This window comes from Ovis aries, chromosome 6, assembly GCF_016772045.2.
Source record: "Ovis aries strain OAR_USU_Benz2616 breed Rambouillet chromosome 6, ARS-UI_Ramb_v3.0, whole genome shotgun sequence".
Classification (NCBI taxonomy): Eukaryota; Metazoa; Chordata; class Mammalia; order Artiodactyla; family Bovidae; genus Ovis; species Ovis aries.
The window spans coordinates 77474024-77496299 of record NC_056059.1 but is presented as its reverse complement, the minus strand read 5'-3'; the positions used below and the strand labels follow the sequence as shown (position 1 = coordinate 77496299).

Genomic DNA, 22276 nt, shown 5'->3' with positions numbered 1-22276 from the left:
AAAGCTCTAGGATAATTATATTTCTTAATGCCATAGTATGACCTCATTTGAGATATCTGTAAAACTGGGCAACATTCAATTCTGTCAAATCTTTGTGTAAGATCAAGGACTTGGACAATCAATATAATACAATAATAGTAAAGAGCAAAGATTTACAACATATATAAATTTCAGTTTCATTTTACATTCTTGTATCCTAAAGACATTTGAGTTTATATAGCCCTGACTTGGATACTAAACACCTGGATTTGAATTAGTGTTCTATTACTTCTTAGCTGTATTTCCTGAGCATTAATTTTATAGGAAAAGAACACTGATACACATCTTCATCACTTTCCAAGAAAAGGGTTCATATTCCTCTCATATAAGAGATGCTCAATAACCACTACTGCTTTTCTGTTGTTTCCTTTAACTACCAGGTTTTGACAGTCTGTTAAGAGATGGAGTTTTCTAGAATTGCATATGCCATACAAATATTATCATCTCCCATACACATGATATGAAAAGAATCTGGAACCTACCAGCATCAAGTCTTCCAAAATTAAGTTTCAACATAACTGTAGCCAATGAAGGAAGTGATCAGAAAAGTCATTCAAGTAATATCAGATATTCATGGCATAGCAAGAGCTCAATTCCATATTTAAGGAAATGCTTGCTTTCTTACTGTATTAGCTGCTATAAATGGCAGGTGTTTAGGACATTCTGATTTTCTTGGCCATTCTTACATTTCATCTGCCTATTGGCAGCAATAATAAAAACACGCTTCGGATAACATTAATTTCCTGACAACCTCTCCAGCTGCCTTTGCATTTCAAACTTCTTTCCTCTGATGCAGTGTTATCTCACAAGCAAATCTAAACTACTATGACTGCCACTCTCCTCTGATGCTTAGGACCTTCACAATTAGACAGAGATATGCTTCCAGGGATGTTTAATCTCAGATAAACAATTTTTTTCGTATTAAGAATATTAACTGAAAAGTGATACAAATTATGTGATTCCCATGTGGGAAATATTGGTGCTAGTCACAAGTAAAATTTTCTCAAATTCTCACCCTTTATGGAATTTAATCAGTCATGCAACAGCAACCTGTTAGAATTTTAACCCTAAAGCTTTTCTTTTATAAAGACGTGGAAGTAAACCTGCACTCAGGAAGAGGCCCTGCACTCAGGAGCCTATAATTTTAAATTTAGTCTTATAGGCTATACCTAACATTTCTGGGCCTCTAACATTTATTCTTTACATATTCTGACCCTTAAATATGATGGATTTTGCAAGTTGCACATGTCTGAATTATTTGTACTATGATAATTCTAAGTAAATTGGGATCTGAAGACAAACTGGCTTACATATTTTTATTGGATGTGGCCCATTTTTAATCTTTATTGAATTTGTTACAAAGCTTCTGCTTTATGTTTTGGTTATATATGGCCACAGGGCATTTGGGACCTTACCTCCTCTGCCAGGGATCGAACCCACACCCTCTGCATTAGAAGACAAAGTCTTAACCCCGTGGACCACCAAGGAAGTCCTCACATAAATAAATTTTAAACCATTATTGTTTCTTATAGACAGCAACCAATCTCTTTGACATGATGTTTTGAAAAGAAGACTCAGTTGAGGGAACCGGGTTTTCTTGGCAACCATTTGCTATGTAATTTTAGGCATGCCACTTAATTTCTCCTGGTCTCAGTTTCTCCATTTGTAAAACAAGGGAGCAGAACTAAAGGATTTGGAAAGGTTCATGCCAGCTCTCAGATCGATGATCTCATTTAAATCTTTTACTCAGATGAATTAAATGGCAAGTTAATAAATCATCTATTAGATTGAATGTAATGGTCTGAGTAAGGTTTTGCTGCAGAATGGCAAGGACTTGCATTTTGGTTTAATTTTTTAAATACTGGCTCTTGCCAAATTTAGAGCAAGTCTAATTTGACAGCTTGTTCTGCAAATGACATTATTACTTGAATAGAGCATTAGGCCATATTTGGAAAGTACTTCAACTAGCAAAGCAAAATAGAATTTATTATAGCTTTATTTAATGCCATGCTTCAGAAAAATCACAAATCAATTTCATTAAATTTAAACAAAGATACATTTAAAACTTGGCAAAGGTGACTATGCTAATGAAGAATGATTACTTCTCTACCTATCAGGTACCACCAGAGTGTACATTACTACGATAAGATTTAATCTATTCAAACTCGAAACAAATGGGCTCTGTACAGAGTTCAAGTGCACGATAGTTAAATTTCTCAAAATCAGATCTATTGTTCTCAAATTCTCTTTTAGAAATCCTTTCTAAAAAGAGCACACACAGAAGAGAACAGGGAGGAGAATGTAAAATGCACTAACAAAGCTTATGTGCTATTAAAAAGGGAGAAAAAGAATATGTGAATTTTTATTCCACCTTGATCTTCTAATTAAAATAAGTCCTACAGCAGACACTGCACCTGCCAGCCAACCAGCCAAAAGTTTATAATGAACAGAGAGACTTACTGCAGAGTCTCTTATCCATGTAGCTCCCTCGGGCCCAAAATATTGATCCCTTTCATTGAATAAATACTAAAGTAACAACAAGAATCCATTATGTCTGACCTAACAAGAATTTTTAATTGAACAAGTTACCATCTGAATGACCAAGAAACAGCAGATATACTATCACCTGCCTTTCACTTCTTAAAGCCCTAAGTATAACGGGCAAATAATGAATTGGTTAACAAAATTATTCATTTTTCCAAGAGTGCTCTCCAAATAAATGTCCTCTGTTTTAAAGAATTAAGATAGTTTTTGCTATCTGAGAAACTCGGTCACACTTTCTATAGTATTGTAGCAGTGTTTCTCAAGAAATTATCTTGCCAATTAATAAATGATGCTACAAGTCTAACATTTAATTTTACATAAAGTTTTTTCCCAAATATGTGTCATATTTTAATACATCACACACAACTAGAATAAAAAGAAAAGGAAGGCCATTTCTTTTTCTTTAGAGGAAGCTGTTAGTACTAAGTACTAAAAAGGTATGCTAGCAACTTGATGTTAAATAATTCACAGGGCATTTCCACAGGAAATTATGATATACAAATATCTTCCTTAAACCATAGAATTTACTTCCCTCAAAATAGCTCAGTCCAATACATTCTTATAGACTTTATTAGACCTTAGACTAAAACATACCTGATAGTAGGAAGATATAAATTTGGTTAATCAGCAAGTAAAAACAGATAGCTAATCTTGGCATGAAGTTCTTTACCCTGTATCTACAAAGAGGGAAAAATTGAATTCAGGAGAGAATACCTGCAATGATTTCAAATTAGAATATTAGGCCTGTGACTTTTACACTAAGAAGTTGACACTGTCCACTCAAAATATGAATAACTTTCAAAAGAACTGAAGCAATATTAACTTCTCCATAAACTACTTATATTTTTTCCATTTGGATCAGTTAATACATTGGATTCATAACAAAAGCAAACTAAATTTTATAGACTAAAAAGTGAAGCCCATGTTTTAGGAAATCAATCATTTACATGGGCTCATTAAAAAATGGCATGTTGGCCACTAATAATTATACATATTCATAATTTAAAAATCAGTTATAATATTTTCTTGCCAAGATTTTGGACCAAGAGCATGCTCATATACTTCCACAAAACTTACTTAATATTCTGTATTTTCAAAAGCATTTCATTCAATACCTCCCCAAAAATACCAGTACACTATTTATTATATAATTACAATACTTGAAACAAAGTAGCAAAATAAAAAGTGAAGACAACTAAAATATTTTATACCCTATCCAAATTTGAGGTGGACAATGCTTTACTGAAACAGATCCAGAGACTTAGTCCATGTATAGCCTGCCTTTTAATTGAGTAGCTCTCAGTTTCTGTGAGTATATAAGAGAGAGACAGAGAAAAGAAAACATCTTTTCCTCCTTTTTTTTTTTTTAATTGAACCATGGTATTAGTAGATGGACAGTATTTTTTTTTTTTACCAAGCTGACATCAACTCACTTTAAATATTCTTTCTAGTCTGTACTGGAATGCTGAAGGGTAAAGAAGAAAACTGATCCTCTATGTGCAAATGAATAAAATCTGGGCGGCCTCATCTTCTCAGGCCTACTGTACAGCAGAAATGAGGAAGAAGTCTACAGGTTGGCCAGTCTCTGAGATCAATGATGATCAGTGGTGATATAAGAACTCACTATATAACTCATATTTTAACCATATAACTCTTTCTGAGGGAAAGGGATAGAGATTTTTATTCATGCTAGTTGTAGCTGGGACCCTCTCTGAATAAAAAAAAATGAAATCCTGACTGATGTCTCTTAAATATCACATGCCAGTAATTTATTATATAGGGTGTTTGCTTTTAGAAAAGGTTATTAAAAATATATTCCAACATAGTTGAAAGCTTAATTTTCAAACAAGAACTGCAATTGCTTTTATGTAGCTTGTTTGAGTTTGTTTCAATCTTTTAAATGTTTTTAAAAACATGGCATTCAACACATTAAAATTGCTACTGAGCTCAGAATTATAATACTTAGACAAAATACAATACATCAAAATGAATATTGACAAAAATACTATTCAAAACTAAACTGAATTCATTTATTAGCAATAGTCCAGGACATTTTCATCATTGAACATACAATTCTGAACACTAACTCTCCATTGCTCTACAGCAGTAATGTTTCTATGACTATTATTAAAAACAAAGGCACTGACACTGCCTATGGCTTACTTTAATTAGTGGACTACTATATGAAAGTGAAAGTGTCAATCATATCTGACTCTTTGTGACCCCATGGACTGCAGCACACCAGACTCTTCTGTCCAGCAAATCTCCAGGCAGGAATGCTAGAGTGGGTAGCCATTCCCTTCTCAAGGGAATCTTCCCAACCCAGGGATTGAACCTAGGTCTCCCACATTGCAGGCAAATTCTCTATCATCTGAACCAACCAGGGAAGCCCAAATTCAGATCAAAAGAATTTTTGTCAAGCATAAAATATTTTTGGAATGATTAGATTATTCTTATATATAAAACTATTTCATTCTATAAGAATGAGTGACTATAGTAGAAAAACTACTTCCTGAGAATCTTTATTCCTATGTTTTCAGAACAGTCTGTAAATTGTATGTAAGAAAAATCGCAGTATAAGATCCACTGTAGAACATTCCCTGCCCACAAATGCTTGTCCTAGTTCACACGAGTCTATATGTTTGGACACTCAGTCGCGTCCGACTCTTTTCGACCCTATGGGCTGTAACCCAGGGGTTCCTCCACCCATGGGATTGTCCAGGCATGAATGCTTGTTCAAATATGTGCAAAAACATCCAGTAAAGATTTAGTGAATCAAAGCAATATATAACAAATCCCCTTTCCTACAAAAAATATGTTAAAATTGAATGGCATCTTCTTAAGAGTCTAGAATCCCTACTCTCTTAAAGTCTCCCCAAGTAAGAGTCAGCTCTTTATTCTGCCTTATGAATATGTATGAGTACAATTTAATCTTTCTAAAGTATCCCTAAATGCACTTTTTAAAGGTAATATTGTAGTGAAGCACAGGAAAAGCCTAGAAAACAGAGCTCTTTCTAAAATAGTCCTGAGTCAGAAAAAACATGAAGTGGAGAATCAAGTCCAAGCCCTTTAGGATATAGCTGTGCCAGGCGGCTAGCAGAGGCATGAAGGAGGAAGACCAGACAAACTTTCTGAAAATGGACTCATTACAAAAATAAAAGCCTAACCTGAAATGGTACAAATTACTTTTGGATTTGTTATCAAATTGTAACTGCCCAAAGAAGAATTCTAGAAACACATTAAGACTAAAAGAGGTAAAATTAAAAAGGTAATATGATAAAATTCCTTATTAATTTTATACCACTGTAGATAATATCCCAAATATCTATGTGCATCAATGTGCTTTTGTAAGAACTAAGGAAAAGATAAATTCCAAAATGCAAATTAAAAAGATCATTATTTTAAGTTAATCTCTTTCAACTTTGAAATTGCACTGAAGGTCAAAAATCTTGGGTTGTAGTTAATTTTTTACATTATCTTACTATGTGTGCCAGTACCTCCCACTTACTGGGCCTGACTGACCCCGACAGTATGCTATATTGCTTTGATTCCAAAACCAGTTTGAATTAAACTTTTCATCATGTTTAAGGCTAGTAAATTTCAAAACTTGTCCATTTTAGGCAATTATCTCACTTTTCCCTCCCCAAGTAAAAACTCCTGATTTATACTTTTTATCTTATATTACTTACAGCTCTTAGAGAGATTAGAACTTGTTTACAGCATAAGGTATACCTACTACATTCCTCTGTCACTGTTCAAAGTCACCTTATTAACTACTCTCCTCCTTTTATTCAGCCCAGGAAGATAGGAAATTATTGCTGCTGTCATGAGTTAGATCAAAACCTAAAAGATACAACCTAGAAATTCACATATGCTGCAACCCTGGCCATAAGCCAGGGAAAAGTCAATCAATCAAAATCACCTTGGACATAATCTTTTTAATTGTGAACATGAATATCATCAGCAGATGATGACTCTTCACCTACTAAAACCCAGTATCAATAGCAATGTCAGGAATGGATTTTTTAGCAAGTTGTTCTTTGGTAGATTCTATTTTTTCAAAAATATAAGAATATTAATCAGGTTGATACAGTTAAGAATTAGCTCAAACCGACTCGATGGACATGAGTTTGAGTGATCTCCGGGAGTTGGTGATGGACAGGGAGGCCTGGCATGCTGCAATTCATGGGGTCGCAAAGAGTTGGACATGACTGAGCAACTGAACTGAACTGATTCTGTATATAAAGATCGCTCAAATGAGTATATTTTGAAGAGTTTATCAGTTTTTCTTCCTTCCTTACCTAGGCAAGGATGGATGGTTGTGGAATTCCATTAATACTTCCCTGCCTCTTACTAGTACGATGGATAATACAACTTCATAGATGACTAGGTGTAGCTATGACAAATAAATGCCCTTTATTGACACACATGGTCACTGGGACCTATGACTTTTGCTTTCCTAGTTTGCATTGGTACCTACACAAAAGGCTTCATTTATTTAAAGAAACATTTTTTCCCCAGATATAATGCATACTTTCAACACAAATTATTTTTTCCTCTCCCATTCTGGGAAACAAAAAAGATATAAACAGCAAAATTTCAGTATTGTCCATATTAGTCATAGGCCAATCATACTACTCACATAATTCTATATTTCATTAAGAAAAAGTATGTTAGACCAAGTTTCCAATGTCTTCCAACCATATTACCTATCATTATGGATTTATAATTTGACATAAAGAAAGCAAACCTTCGTATAATACACACTGGTTCTGCTTCTGTTGAATACACACATCAGTGATTTTTAGAAAGGAAGAAAGGAGGGAGAATCTGAATTTTGATGTGATTTACAAAGACAGACCATCCTTTATACTCTTAGTATATGTCTCAAACATATTTTATAATGTCTTACCAACTTTATAATCACTCTGAGCAAAATCTGAATCCAGATAACATGGTCCTCAGCTATGTTGCTCATCTGGAGTTCTGTATAAAGAAGGTAGTTTAAAGGAAAGGTTAATTAACACAGCTGTGTCTACCTGGAACATTTTCTAGGCTAGCACAACTGCAATTCACTTCCCCTAGAAATCAGTTGACTGGAATTCTTGGCTTTCTCCCAGGCAGTTTCTTAAAAAGGTTACCAGCTTAATTGAATGAAATCAGTGTCTGCAACCATCAACAATTATCTTTAGAGCAATACTTGTTATTAGACTGAATAAAATCAAAGTTAGAAACCAACCACAATTACTTATGGAACAATTATTCCCAATATTGGCCGGTTTGATTGCATCTGTTACTGCTATGGAAACTTCCTGAAATCTACTTGCTTCTTCTTTCATGCAGACACCACATGGATAATAAAAGATACCAACAAGTCTATAACTTCCATTTATTTCAAGGAAAGTCAAAATTATCTTGAAGCAAATGAGTAAAAGTCCACTCTAAATGGACAAATACAGTCTATCTTACCCACAATCACAATGCTCTCTCTGTTACATTTGCTGTTGGCCAGTGACCTGGGTCGATCCCTGGGTCAGGAAGATCCCCTCCAGGAGGGCATGGCAACCCACTCTGGTATTCTTGCCAGGAGAATACCCATGGACAGAGGTAGGCTGCAGTCCATGAGGTTGCAAAGAGTCGGACACGACTGAGCAACTTCACTTTTGCTTTTCACTTTCATGCATTGGAGAAGGAAATGGCAACCCACTCCAGTGTTCTTGCCTGGACAATTCCAGGGATCGCGGAGCCTGGTGGGCTGCTGTCTATGGGGTTGCACAGAGTTGGACATGACTGAAGCGACTTAGCAACAGCACTATTTCAGTACTTGCAGTCCCTGGAAACTTTTTTGATTCATTTGAGAAACCAGTAGCCACAGTACCCATGTAATGTAGTCATAATCACATTGCACTGAACACCTCATTAGATGACTAGTAGCACATTACACGTCATTTAAGGCTTTTTCTGGCATTTCAGAATAGACAGATATTCCATCCAAATATGAAAGTTTCAGAAGTATTTTTTCTTCCTGCAAAATGAAGAGCTAGAACTATACATAAAAATTCACAGAAATCAGGCTTTTCCAGGTTCCTTAAGGTACTATATATAAAGACAAGTATTTTATAATTAATACTTAATTACAGCTAAGATTAAAAAGATTAAACCCCAACCACAAGGTTCCTCCTCTTAAGAATTTCCTAACTTTTCAAAATATCAAAGTGAATTAATGAACTATTTTAAATCCCCTCTCTCTGGGAAAATTAGGGATATCTTTACTACAAAGCTCAATCCCTATTAAATAATATATTGCATACTGTTGATTTCATTCCAATTATTTTCATTTAATGCTAACAAAATGGTATATACTTTACTTGGAAAATAACACAGCAGAAAGCAGTCTATGAATTGTTTCTGCAATGATTTTACATTTACCTAACTTTTCAGTTTGTTGTTGTTGCTCAGTGGCTAAGTCATGTCTTAAGTCAACTCTTTTGCAATACTATGGACTGTAGCCTGCCAGGCTCCTTTGTCAACGGGATTTCCCAGACAAGAATACCGGAGTGGGTACCCATTCCCTTCTCCAGGAAACTGTCCAGACCCAGGAATACAGTCTCCTGCATTGGCAGGGGGATTCTTTACCACTGAGCCATCCAGGAATTCATTATTTATCCAATGACTCTTTATATCAAGATTGTATTGAACAATTTTCAGAAACTTTAAATGTGGAATCCCCACTTTTACATTTTAAACTCATCTAAATATGCACAGTTCCTAATACTATTTTTTAAATCTTCCCTAGCATTACCATTTAAAAGCTGATATGCTGATAGTTTTTCCAGAAATATTTTAAAAGATACACTCCTTTATGGTTGAGTCATAGAAGTTTTTAAGAGTGGTAGTGCATCACAGGACAAAAATAATGAACTGGTTCCTTATTATTCAAGATAAAACAGACAACAAGTCTAGTTCTTGATGTATAGGTGGCATTGTATGAAGTAGGGCAAAATTAGAGAAGACAGAAGTCCTTCACTTTTATTTTTTTCTTTCTATAACAAGATAAATGCTTGTAAAACTATGATAAAATAAACATGACCAGGAAGAAACTAGTGTTCCAAATTGAAAATAAAATGAAAAGAAACCAAGGCACACTTTTATTTTAATTTTTTTTTTAATTCAGGGTGGTTGGCCAGGCAAGAAGCAGGCCAGGTTAGTTAAAGATCTAACAGTGGTGATCACTAATATGCTGTTTAGTGAATGTGAAAGAAAGCATTAGCTGAGTTTTTTTCAGAAGAGTGAAGCCTAGAAATAACACAATTCGGAGGTTAATATTTCTTCCTGGCAAAACTGAAACAGGTATAAAATAGAATGAGCACTTATAGAGGTTCCTAGGAAAGTCATAGCAAACTAACTTCATTTTCTAATTTTGAGAGTTAATATTATCAGGTAGAATTCAGATATGCATATATTTAATTTCATAAAGTCGTCCATTTAAAAAAATAAAACACATAATACAAAAGAATGAAAAATATAATTATGTAGAGATGGCTGAATGACCACACCACATAGATGGCTATGAATTACCACAGATTGTGGAACTGCTTAAAATTACAAATAATAAATTTTATAACTATTATAAAGATGATTCTCATGAATAAGGCTGGATTATTATACTTTAACATGGAATAATGTTAAAAGTCAAATCTTCTAACCATGGCTGAGTCCTTCCCTGATCTCTATTTTACTTCTTCGACCTCTCCTTTCCTAACATCTCTATCTCCATAGAAGTCTAAGCCCGACTTAACTCAGCTGTTTGAAAGAACAATTCTCTCTTAGCTTTAGAACCTCACATAGGTCATTACCTTCTGTTTCAGAAACTGTTGTCCTCACTTATCACATGGCAAATATTCAATATAGACGTTACTCTTTTTCAAAGGAGATACTCTTCCTTGACATTCCTGGCTGGTTTCAACATCCTTGTAAATACTAAACTGAAACACTGTATTACAGTTGTATCATAGTCTTTACAGTGATTCTTTAATCATATGTTTCTTTTATCCAGCAGTGTGCTTGTAAGTCAACTCTTGAAAAAAATAAGGATCTCTGATTTGCAGTGTTTATCAATTTCCATGGCAAAACATTCTCTCCCTGCCAGCACTGCACATACATACACACTCCAAGGCCAATTTCAAAATACCAATCTATTCAATCCTTTCAAACACCTTGGTAAATCGCTATTGTCCTCTTCACAGAGATGAAAAAACCAGATTTGGTTTCATACAATTACAAAGATCTTAAACCAGGCTCTTAGTTTAACATAGAGCTAAATTTGTATGTGTTGAGGTGTGTTGTGTGCCAGACACTTTGCTGTAAGTACTTTTCACTTACCTTATTTAATTCTCACAACTACCATGAAATACTATTTATGTACGAAAAAAGAGACATGATGATATTAAATAGTTCTCCAAAATTGGAAAGGTAGTAAGTATCAAAATTAAGAGCCAAAATCACATTGTTTACATCAAAGCCTTTGATCTTACCATTAACTCCATCAAATGTACTATGCTAGACTGTCTCTAGGCTTCATTATTTATTAACAAGTAGATCAAGAAATGCCCAGGGAAAATAACAGACAGAAAAGCACATTTTGTTTCCTAGTAAAAACAGCTTTTAGCTAAATGTTTTGGTAGGAGATATAAAATTTGAGGCTTTATCTAGTCTATCTCTTGTCCAAAAAGTATAAAACAACCAAACCATTATCAGGTTTCCAATATTCTTCATAAGCTGCACAAATTTACAGGTTTAATATGCAATGAAACCATCTTCAAATATCTAAATCATTCTGATCTCTTTCAACTCTGACCTTGTGTGGAATTAATCTCTACTATGCTCATCATAGCCTTCCCTGGTGGCTCAGAAGGTAAAGCGTCAGCCTGCAATATGGGAGATCCGGGTTTGATTCCTGGGTTGGGAAGATCCTCTGGAGAAGGAAATGGCAACCCACTCTTGCCTGGAAAATTCCATGGACAGAGGAGCCTGGTAGGCTACAGTCCATAGGGTTGCAAACAGTCGGACACGAGTGAATGACTTCACTTTCATGCTCATCATATATTTTGACATTTAATCATACACATCTTATGGAAGTTCCTTGATTGCAAGCAGCATTTTTATACTCCTTTGCAAATCCCTGAAGCCTCCAGCACAATGTTAGATACTAAGTACTTATTTAAATGTTTTCTAAATTGAATCATAATGATTTTTAAAACTGTAGAAAAGAGGAAATCTTATGTGTCAATGGCATAGATCTTGGTAACCTATTTGAGTATGCATTGATTTGCATCGCTTTAGAACAGAAACTCATATATTTCCAATGAAAGTGAGTATTTTAGAACATAAATATGTTCAAAGAAAAAAATGTACAAGAGAAAGATACAAAAAGCTAATTATGCCATTCTTCTCCTTTATGTCATCATGTCAGTGAGACACAAGGACTAACTTGCATTTCAGTCAGTCTATATGCATCACAAACACTGGGAGGATAAAACTGCAAGACTCCAGGCTGTAAAGAAAACTGCTTTGCTGAGTTGCTTACATTGAGGAAGAAGCCTGACCAGTTCTGAATAGTGATGATCTTATATCAAATTGTTATTTGTCTTGATTTTAAAATAATTAAATATGGTGGGAATGGGAGGATGCTGCTGAAAGATTTTATTGGAATATATCATTAATTAGTTTTGAAATAAATTCAATTGATGAAGAAGCATGCCTGAAGTGATACTGGGAGCGAATCAGGCAAATATGGGAATGCTTAAAAATCTTGGCATGAAGAAAAGAAAGGCCAAATTTGTATCCTCTTATCTTGGACATAGGATTTCAGAATGCAAAGTATTAGTATATGACAGCTTTTCTTTAATACTTATAATACCAACATACCTATCTATATTTCAAAACTGAATTACTTTATTTTTATTATATATTCATATAAGAACAATATGTGATTAATCCTGAGGTAAACACCTTACCTACTGTTTATGGACACACTAATTTTATAGGTTTAGGGGCTACAACGAGTAGTTCAGAATAGTACTGTAAGTTTACTCTTCAAGCAGTCTGACAACATCTCAGGAGTGTCAATGACAATTAGTTGATTTCAATAATACTGAGCACTTACTATGTGCCTGATACAGAACTAATCAATTTATATGCATTCTGTTATTTAACCTAATCGAGAAGCAGTTACTATTTGTATTCCCCTTCTACAAGGTAGAAATCAGGAAGGTAAAATAATATCCCCAATGTCACACATCCCAGAAGAATAGATCAAAAACTTGATCCGAAGGCCACATGAACCACATTAGGATGATGTAACACACATGCTAACACACCCAAGGGTTCTGGTGGGTCCTAAATATTGCAAGAGCAATATGCAGATTCCATTACAGTGGGAAAAATCATCAATACCGAAACTATGGAGGCTTATAGGGCAAAGTATATCCTCATCTGGGGATCCTCTGATGTTATAAGGGCTTTTTTTTTTTTTTTTTTTTTTACTGGAACCAAGACTAAATTTTATCAAGGGACCTGGTCCATTAGTTCATTCAGTGCTAATAAGCAAGATCTCTCGGTATTACCAATATTTTAGTATTGGCGGGGTAGAAATTGTAACACTCAGGTTTACAAAAATATTAGTCCTGGGGGTCTCAAGGCAGTTGGTAGCTAAAATGAAGACCTTAAAGCACTCTAACCTGTACCTGTTCATACATCTCTTCCTACTTTGGAGAAAAACAGGCAATTGAAACCACATACACATTTTCCCCACAAACCACTGTGCCTTCTGCCCAAAAGTGTGCATGCACATGTACACACAGGTACACACACACACACACACACACACATACATCCATACCTTCAGTGAGAAAAATGGATCCAAAAATATTATGAAGTGAAATAATCCTTAATAAGTTCACATGACATAACTATAGAGCAAGGACAACATAAAAGCATTACAATATTTTATTTGATTTTTATTTCAAGACTGTTATCAACAGTAGTGAGGCTTTTTAACTTAATTTTAATATTTATCACCACTATTTAAATTTGGTACTCAGAGAATAGATTTAAAGTATTCCTAAGCTATCCCAGTCAGTGTGTCTAAAACTAAGTTCAAAGAACACAGATCTGTCTAAATATATACCTAGTCTATGACCTTAAACAAATAGATTCACTGGTCCGCACAATATAAACTTGATACCAAAGGATTATGGTTTTAAAATAACAATTATAAATAGCACTAATTAGATATCATGAATAAATATTTAAACTATTGTTTTGAATAACACCTGGAGAAGGAAATGGCAATCCACTCCAGTTCTCTGGCCTGGAAAATTCCATGGATGGAGAAGCCTGGTGGGCTACAGTCCATAGGATAGCAAAGAGTCAGACACAGCTGAGCCACTTCACTGGTTTGAATAACATTATCCTCTCTCCAAAATCTGGAAGCAAACTGAATTTCTTATTTCTTTCAACAGAGCGAAAAATTAGACCAAGATCAGCGTGATCTTATGATCTTTTTTGACACTGTGATCTATCATAAACTACTATGATATTATTCATAGGAGGGCAAGTATGTTAGGAATAGACTTGGAAACATGGACCTAATGGAAATACTGGATTTCAATCCCAAAGAATTCAAAATAGTGAAAGGTGAAATAAAAGCACTCAATATATTTTACAATTAAACTGACTCTAAGCATGTTTAAGACTTTTTCACCGTACTTTTGTGTACAGCTGGAAATATTATAATTTTCACATTTCAGTTCAAATTAAAATTTGATTGTGTGTATAAAGGGCTATAAACAGAAGAAATGAGAAAAGTAATCACAAAAATGTTAGAATTTTTAATGTATATGCTGTGTCAGTCATGTCTGACTCTTTGCAACCCCATGGACTGTAGCCTGCCAGGCTCCTCTGTCCATAGGATTTCCCAGGCAAGAGTACTGATGTGGGTTGCCACTTCCTACTCCAGAGAGCATTACTGACCCAGGGATCAAACCTACATTTCTTGTGTCTCTTACATTAGCAATAGATTCTTTAACAGTGCACCACCTATTAAAGTTAGCTTTCAAATATAAATATTTTTCCATAAATACAAATGACAGGATGTGAGAATGCACATAGTCAAATGCACGACACACTTAGCTGGCTTTGCATTTTTAAAATGATTCTACCCTGGATGTCCTTCATCATCTTTAGAGTTTAAAAACGTGGTTTGTTCTAGATTACAGTTAATGAAAGGTAAAAATTAATAGAAAGTAAATCACTAGCAAAGCACAGTAAAAATGAGCTTTCTTAGGTTGATTTAGTGTTGATTAACTCACAATACTCCTTCATACAAAACAAATAAACAAAAGAAGCTAAACTTTGAAGATTTATCTTGAAAGATATGATGTTCCTAAAAATGTCGAGTACGTTTACTGACTCATGCAGAGGAAAAAAATATCTGTAATTATTGATAATATCTCAGAGAAGACTCATAATTCTAGTAAATTCTATTCAGTTTGGCAGGAAAATAACTTCTGATTTACTTTTAAATTCTCTAACAACTAAATACTATGTGCTCCAACAATTTAAAGCAATAAGCAAATACCCACAAATGAGGACAAGGGAGACATACATTTTTAAATTAATGATATAAATGATAAAGGATAGTTATGATTAAAAGATAGCCAAACAACTAATGTTCATGTTGCCTCAGAATTCTCTATCAGAGAATGATCACATGACTGTAAAGAGCAGAAGAAAAACTGGTCAGAAGGAAAAATAGTGCTAAAGGTAAGAAAATGTTTGCTAGGAAAGTATTCCAATCTCCTAGACCATTTGACTAAAGAGCAGATTATTTGAAAGGACTTGCAAAATAGATCCAACGAACAGTTATCTTTGCAGGAACTTAAAAGATTGGAGAGGGGCCTGAGTCACCAGGCAGACTCAGACAAAAGCATTTTCAGTTTGCAAAAGAAGAGAACAGTAAATTCTTCAAGATATCGACATAAGAATTTTATATTATTCTTTTATAAGCTTACATAACAACTTATTAGGAATTGATTTGTATGGTGCTAGAAAAGGATTTCTTGTTTACTAGGGGCCACCTGGCTACCCTAACCATGAGTTATCAAAAATGAAGTACTGAGACACAGACAGCACAGAACCACGGTGAACAGTGAGAGCTCCTAGGAATTATGTACAACCTGTGTGATCCAGGCAAGTAATTTCCACTCCCTACAATTTGATTTCCTATTTATATAATAGTAATAACAGGACCTCTTCATAACAGAGTTATGAAAAATAAATGTATTTAATAGTGATGACATAAAACAATAATGCACGTCTTCTTCAGCATAAATAATTTAAAATGGCATCTCTAACTACAACATCATCCTTTCTAAACATATCAGATGTGTAAAGAGGGAAGCAAAGAAGATTGAGTTTAATCAGTTCTATCCCTGGTGACATAGCAGTAAAGAACCCACCTGCTAATACAGGAGACATGGGTTGGATCCCTGGGTCAGGAAGATTCCTTGGAGAAGGAAATGGCAACCCACTCCAGTATTCCTCCTTGGGAAATCCCATGAACAGAGGAGTCTAGCAGAACACGGTTCCAAGGAGTGTCAAAACAGACAGACACAACTTAGCAACTAAACAACAAGAGTCGGGCATGACTTAGAGACTAAACAACAACACAAGGCAATTGGCGAGATCACTCATGACAGTCTTGTCCTCACAATGGGATGTACAGAAATAAAATCAAGCCAAGGCTTCTCAGGCAGTGCTAGTGGTAAAGAATACACCTGCCAATGCAGAAGACAGAAGAGAGATGGGTTTGATTCCTGCGTCAGTAAGATCCCCTGGAGGAAGAAATGACAACCCATTCCAGTATTCCTGCCTGGAGAATCCTATTGACAGAGGAGCCTGGAGGGCTACAGTCCACAGGGTCACAAGGAGTTGGATATGACTGAAGCGAATTAGCTGAGTGTTGACATGCTGCAAGTTTAGTAAGAGAAACCCAAAAAGCATTTAATAAGAGGGCCAGCTGAATCATTTCAGGACCACTAATGCACCAGTCTATGTATACTGAATACATATACAGTATACTGTGTATACTTTAACTTTCGTGTGTAAAAGCTACTTCAGAACAGAAGCTCTTTTCTTGAGAACTTAGCACTTTCAAAATTTCACAAAAGTGAGCAAGTCTGTGTTGAAGAACAACGGGATATCAAACCTGATTGCCAACAACAAATGCATTCAGTGGTCAGGTAATGTCATTCTAATACTAACCCACAGCATCCTTCTTTAATCTAACATGTGGTTGCTATATTAATGCTATAACTTGTTACTTTATTGCCATTATCCCTTCCATTTTTTCCATTCATGTAGAAAGTGCAAGAGTGTAAAAAGTAGTAAGAAGGAGTACACAATGACAGAAGTGAAAAGATAACAAGAATGAAAGCAGTCACTGGTGCTGAGATGAGCACTGAGTCAGGAGTGGCAGTGACTCTGAAAAATGAAGAATAAATCAGAAGACATGCAAAATATTGTAGACAGAAAGACAAGTGACTAGTAAAAAGGAAGAGCTTTGAGTGTGAGGATGACCTAAGGATCAGCATCAACCCTGGATGCCTGTGAAATTGATGTTAGTTCAGGAGACAGACATTTTTCAGAAACTTATTAAGCATGGCAACTACTACTGAGGAACCCATGTTAAAGTCCAGGGATAATTATAGTTCCTGGGCAAGCTCACACTTGTAAAACATAGCACTCAGGAATGGAGATTCCCCAGAGGAGGGGTCTACTGGGGAACTGATTCACAACAGAGTAGCAATCAGCACAAAGCTGAAAAGTGTGCCTTTTAAGGTTTAAGGTTTAGAAGTTAAAAGACTAGTAGACCTGGTCTTCCAAAGTGGTATCACTTTTAATTTCTTTTATCTTTTTTCCCTCAGAGTTTTAAAATCATTTCAAATGGCACCAAGTAGGTAAAATATGTAACAGTAAAAATCTAGGTTTCCAGTTTCTAGTAAAATAATCTGAGGAGCTGGCAGCGCTTACACAATATATGCCTAGTTTATTAAGACTTTCTGCTTAGATCTTGAAGCTTCTGAGTTTATGATCCCATTTTCAAACTTTCAAAGAACTGAGCCACACACATACTTCTATAGGATGGAGGGTATAAGTGGGATGGAAGAGTAATGCACTTTGACTAAACCTGAAGATGCTGAATGTAAATCAACTCCTGTAAATGAAACAAACAAGCCAACAAAAAATGCACAAGGAGGTTGAGAAGTAGTTAAAACAGCAAAAGCTAAAGGTAAAAAGCTTTCCTGTTCTTACCAATAATATTCATAATTCACCTTGATTGCTTGTACAGCACTTTGATCAGAATAATTGTTATGCCAAAAATTAAACAAAGGTAAAAAAATCAAACTGGAGGCTAAAGTTTAGAAAAATAACCAGTATTACAGAAACATAGGGATTTAGAACTGCCTTTGGAGATCACCTGGTTCTATCCTCACAGAGATAAATTAACTAACTTATACGTAAAAGCTCAAAGCATTTGAAGCTAACTTTAATTATAAAGTACATAAAATTTTTAGCAATGATTTTTTTTAATTTATGAATTTATAAAAGGCTGTGACAGTATACTAAGTCATAAATACATACATGTATGAGTGGAACTGAACATTTAAACAAAACGTCACAACCTCGGCCCCTCTCACTCTCTGGGCTCTCACCCCTATGACCCAGTCAGGATGCTATAATGAATACCAAAGGGGATCTGGCAGCACAGTGTACTACTCCCTGGCCTGTTTGGAAATCAGACAACAGTCCCTCTTGGAGTTAAGTTGTTGGTGCAAAGATTTTCCTCTCTTTTCTCCCAGCAAATGAGAACTATTGTTCACCACTGGAATAACAGAACGCTGGTTACCTGAGTTCAATAAATACAATCAGTACTCTAGAGGTTTGAGAGAGTCAAGGAGCCTGATAATTAATGTTCTATTCATAGCACAAATAAAGAAGTAAATTACTTCTTTTATAAAGAAGTAAAGTAAGTAAATGCTGAATCTCTGAAATTGGAATAGCCAACTTCTTAAAAGAAAAAAAAAAAATCTTGTGCAGAATCATTAACATATCATTGCTGTGTCTGCAAATTTCTGGCAGGTTAATTTTTGATAGCTGAGGAAGAGCAAAGTCCCCACCAATTTTCTAAATCATCTCTAGGCAAACATCTAGAGGCAATCACCTGTAGACTTCTGCATGAAAGACCCAGGTATGTTTTGAGAAAGCAGTCAGATTCCTGAATGATTTACAGAATTAACTGTCAGAACTGTCCACATGCCTAGTTTAGACTGAGAGTGATAACTAAAAAAATATGCATGACACATTTTAACCTCAGTGTCCTCACTTCACTCAGAAATCAAAACAACAAGAAAAGACATATTCATCCTGGCTATTCAAATAATTTTTAAACTCCTACTTATGCAAGGTACTCCAAGCATGAGGTCACTATAAATAACAATGAAATAGCAGGTTTGATACTGAGCAAAAGAAAGTATGGTCATTTAGATGTAAATAAATTATGAAATAAGCTACTTATTTAGATTAAATAAGTTTGCTTTCTGGTTTGAGTAAGTTTAGAAGAGCATCATCAGCCACCAGGTGCTATAATCTCAGGTTTTAAAACATTCAACTGGGGCCCCTCAAAAAATGTGGCTTAAATTTGAGACAACTAAAACACAAGTCAGAAATGATCCAAAATAAATCTGAACAAGTATGATGATATGCTGTTGCTTCCAAAAAATAAGTGAGATCAATTTGGAAAATTAATGAGACATTCACATCTGAAATATAATTGTAACTACAGATCTGAGAAAGAATATTCATTGTAATTTAAAATCAGAATCACTAATTAGTTGATAATAAATTTTGACCTTTAAAACAAATTAACAAAATCAAATCTGCTAAAATATTATAGTAACAATCCTGATGGTACAAATATTGGTAAATTTTATGTTGATTTAACAATAAGTTACTTTTATTATTCCTTATGCCATTTTAAAAGGAATTTACAAGCATTTTTTAAGTGTGCGTGCATGCATGTGCGCATGCTTAATTTCTCTGTCGTGTTTGACTCTTTGCGACCCCATGGACTACAGCCCATCAGGCTCCTCTGCCCATGGGAGACAGAGAATAATACTGGAGCAAGTTGTGATTTCCTCCTTCAGGGGATCTTCCACACCCAGGGATCAAACCCAGATCTCCTACAATGGCAGGTAGGTTCTTTACCACTGAGCCACCTGGAACATCTTTTCAAAGTGTAACAAAGCAACAGTTAGAACTGGACATGGAACAACAGACTGGTTCCAAATAGGAAAAGGAGCACGTCAAGGCTGTATATTGTCACCCTGCTTATTTAACTTCTATGCAGAGTACATCATGAGAAATGCTGGGCTGGATGAAACACAAACTGGAATCAAGATTGCCGGGAGAAATATCCATAACCTCAGCTATGCAGATGACACCACCCTTATGGCAGAAAGTGAAGAGGAACTAAAAAGCCTCTTGATGAAAGGGAAAGAGGAGTGTGAAAAAGTTGGCTTAAAGCTCAACATTCAGAAAACAAAGATCATGGCATCTGGTCCCATCACTTCATGGCAAATAGATGGGAAAACAGCGGAAACAGTGTCAGACTTTATTTTTGGGGGCTCCAAAATCACTGCAGATGGTGATTGCAGCCATGAAACTAAAAGACGCCTACTCCTTGGAAGAAAAGTTATGACCAACCTAGACAGCATATTCAAAAGCAGAGACATCACTTTGCCAACAAAGGTCCGTCTAGTCAAGGCTATGGTTTTTCCAGCAGTCATGTATGGATGTGAGAGTTGGACTGTGAAGAAAGCTGAGCACCAAACAATTGATGCTTTTGAACTGTGGTGTTGGAGAAGACTCTTGAGAGTCCCTTGGACTGCAAGAAGATCCAACCAGTCCATTCTGGAGGAGATCAGCCCTGGGTGTTCTTTGGAAGGAATGATGCTAAAGCTGAAACTCCAATACTTTGGCCACCTCATGCGAAGAACTGACTCATTGGAAAAGACTCTGATGTTGGGAGGGATTGGGGGCAGGAGGAAAAGGGGACGACAGATGAGATGGCTGGATGGCATCACTGACTCGATGGATGTGGAGTTGCAGTGAACTCCAGGAGTTGGTGATGGACAGGGAGGCCTGGCGTGATGCAATTCATGGGGTCGCAAAGAGTCAGGCACGACTGAGCAACTGAACTGAACTGAACTGAAGCACTTATTTTGGATTTGTAATATATATACTTGGTACTGGTCTAAGCATTTTAAAAATAGCCAATTTTATCTTTATTAAAACCTTAGGGGCTTCCCTGGTAGCTCGGTGGTAAAGAATTTGCCTGCCAATGCAGGAGACATGGGTTCAATCCTTCGTCCGGGAAGATCCCGGATCAATGTCATGGAGCAACTAAGCCAGTACTCTACAACTACAGATCCTGTGCTCTACAGCTTGGGAGCCACAACTACTGACTCCATGTGCCCTAGATTCTAGGCTTGAAGCCAGCACAATGAGAAGCCCACACACTGCAACTAGAAAGTAGCCCCAGCTCACTGGAGCTTTAGAAAACTCTGCACAGCAAAGACCCAGTGGAGCCAAAAATAAATATAAATTAATAAATTATTTTTTCAAAAACCTTAGGAAGATATAATTCCTATATGAGAAAAATAAAATGTGCCTGACCACCACAATGACTTTTAATTTTTTTTTTTTAGAAAAAGATTTATCATAGAGTTGAGAGTATAAAGGTCGAAGATTAGCAGGATTAAAAGCTAGGATTATATTTTCAGCAATTTTACATCTTTGATTAAAAACTTTACCTGCTTGGTCATATTAAAATGTTGACAAATTAGAGTTTCATTACTTCTGAGAATAACTTACAAACTATCTTCAAACGAAATCATGCTTATCCCTCATCACTTTCAACCTTCTATAAGGACAGGAGGGCAGTGGGGATGGCCTTACAGTCCTTTGACACACTTTCCAAGGACAGAGAAGGTCTATGCCCCGCCCCCTGAACCTAGGAGAGCTTGTGAATTCATCAGCTAATAGCATGTGGCAGGAGTGATGCTATGCGCCTGCTGAAGCAAGGTCAAAAAGTGCCATGCCACTTCCCCTGGGTCGCCTGGAACACTTGATTTCTGAATGTCCCCTTCCAAACACATACTGGGAGAAATCCAAACCACACAGAGAGGCCATGTAGAGGTTTTCGTCAATTGTCCAGCTGGATACAGCCTTCAAGGCACCACACTCTGGAAACCAGACCTGTGAGTGAAGGAACCTCCAGATAAGCCAGGTTCCAGACCTGAGACACCCTCAGTCTTTGGAATCTTCCCCACTGAGTGTCCAGACAAGTGTGGGACAGAGGCAAACCCTCCATATATTGTCAGAATTCTGCCCATATAGTGTATGAGCAAAATAAAATGGTTATTGATAGCTGTTATTTAGCAATAGATAAATAATCATCTCCCTAATTAAATTAGCTATCAAGTTCATTTCCATAATAGGAGGAATACTATTTAGTACCAGTAATAAAATAATAGTCATGATCTCTAGGTCCAGACAAATGGTTAAAAAA

At 35.8% G+C, this 22276-nt stretch overlaps 1 protein-coding gene across 24 annotated transcripts in view; it reads right to left on the bottom strand.

Annotated features, from left to right (window-relative positions):
• The window catches only part of ADGRL3 (adhesion G protein-coupled receptor L3), a 941652-nt gene that overhangs the window by 860844 nt on the left and 58532 nt on the right, over positions 1-22276 (bottom strand). For 5 of the 24 annotated variants that reach the window (XM_060417626.1, XM_060417634.1, XM_060417623.1 and 2 more), the window contains exon 2: positions 7496-7569. The exons of the other annotated variants lie outside the window; for them this stretch is intronic. The gene's annotated coding sequence lies outside the window, so the exon portion shown is untranslated. The remainder of the gene's footprint in view (positions 1-7495; positions 7570-22276) is intronic. 24 annotated transcript variants of the gene reach the window in all.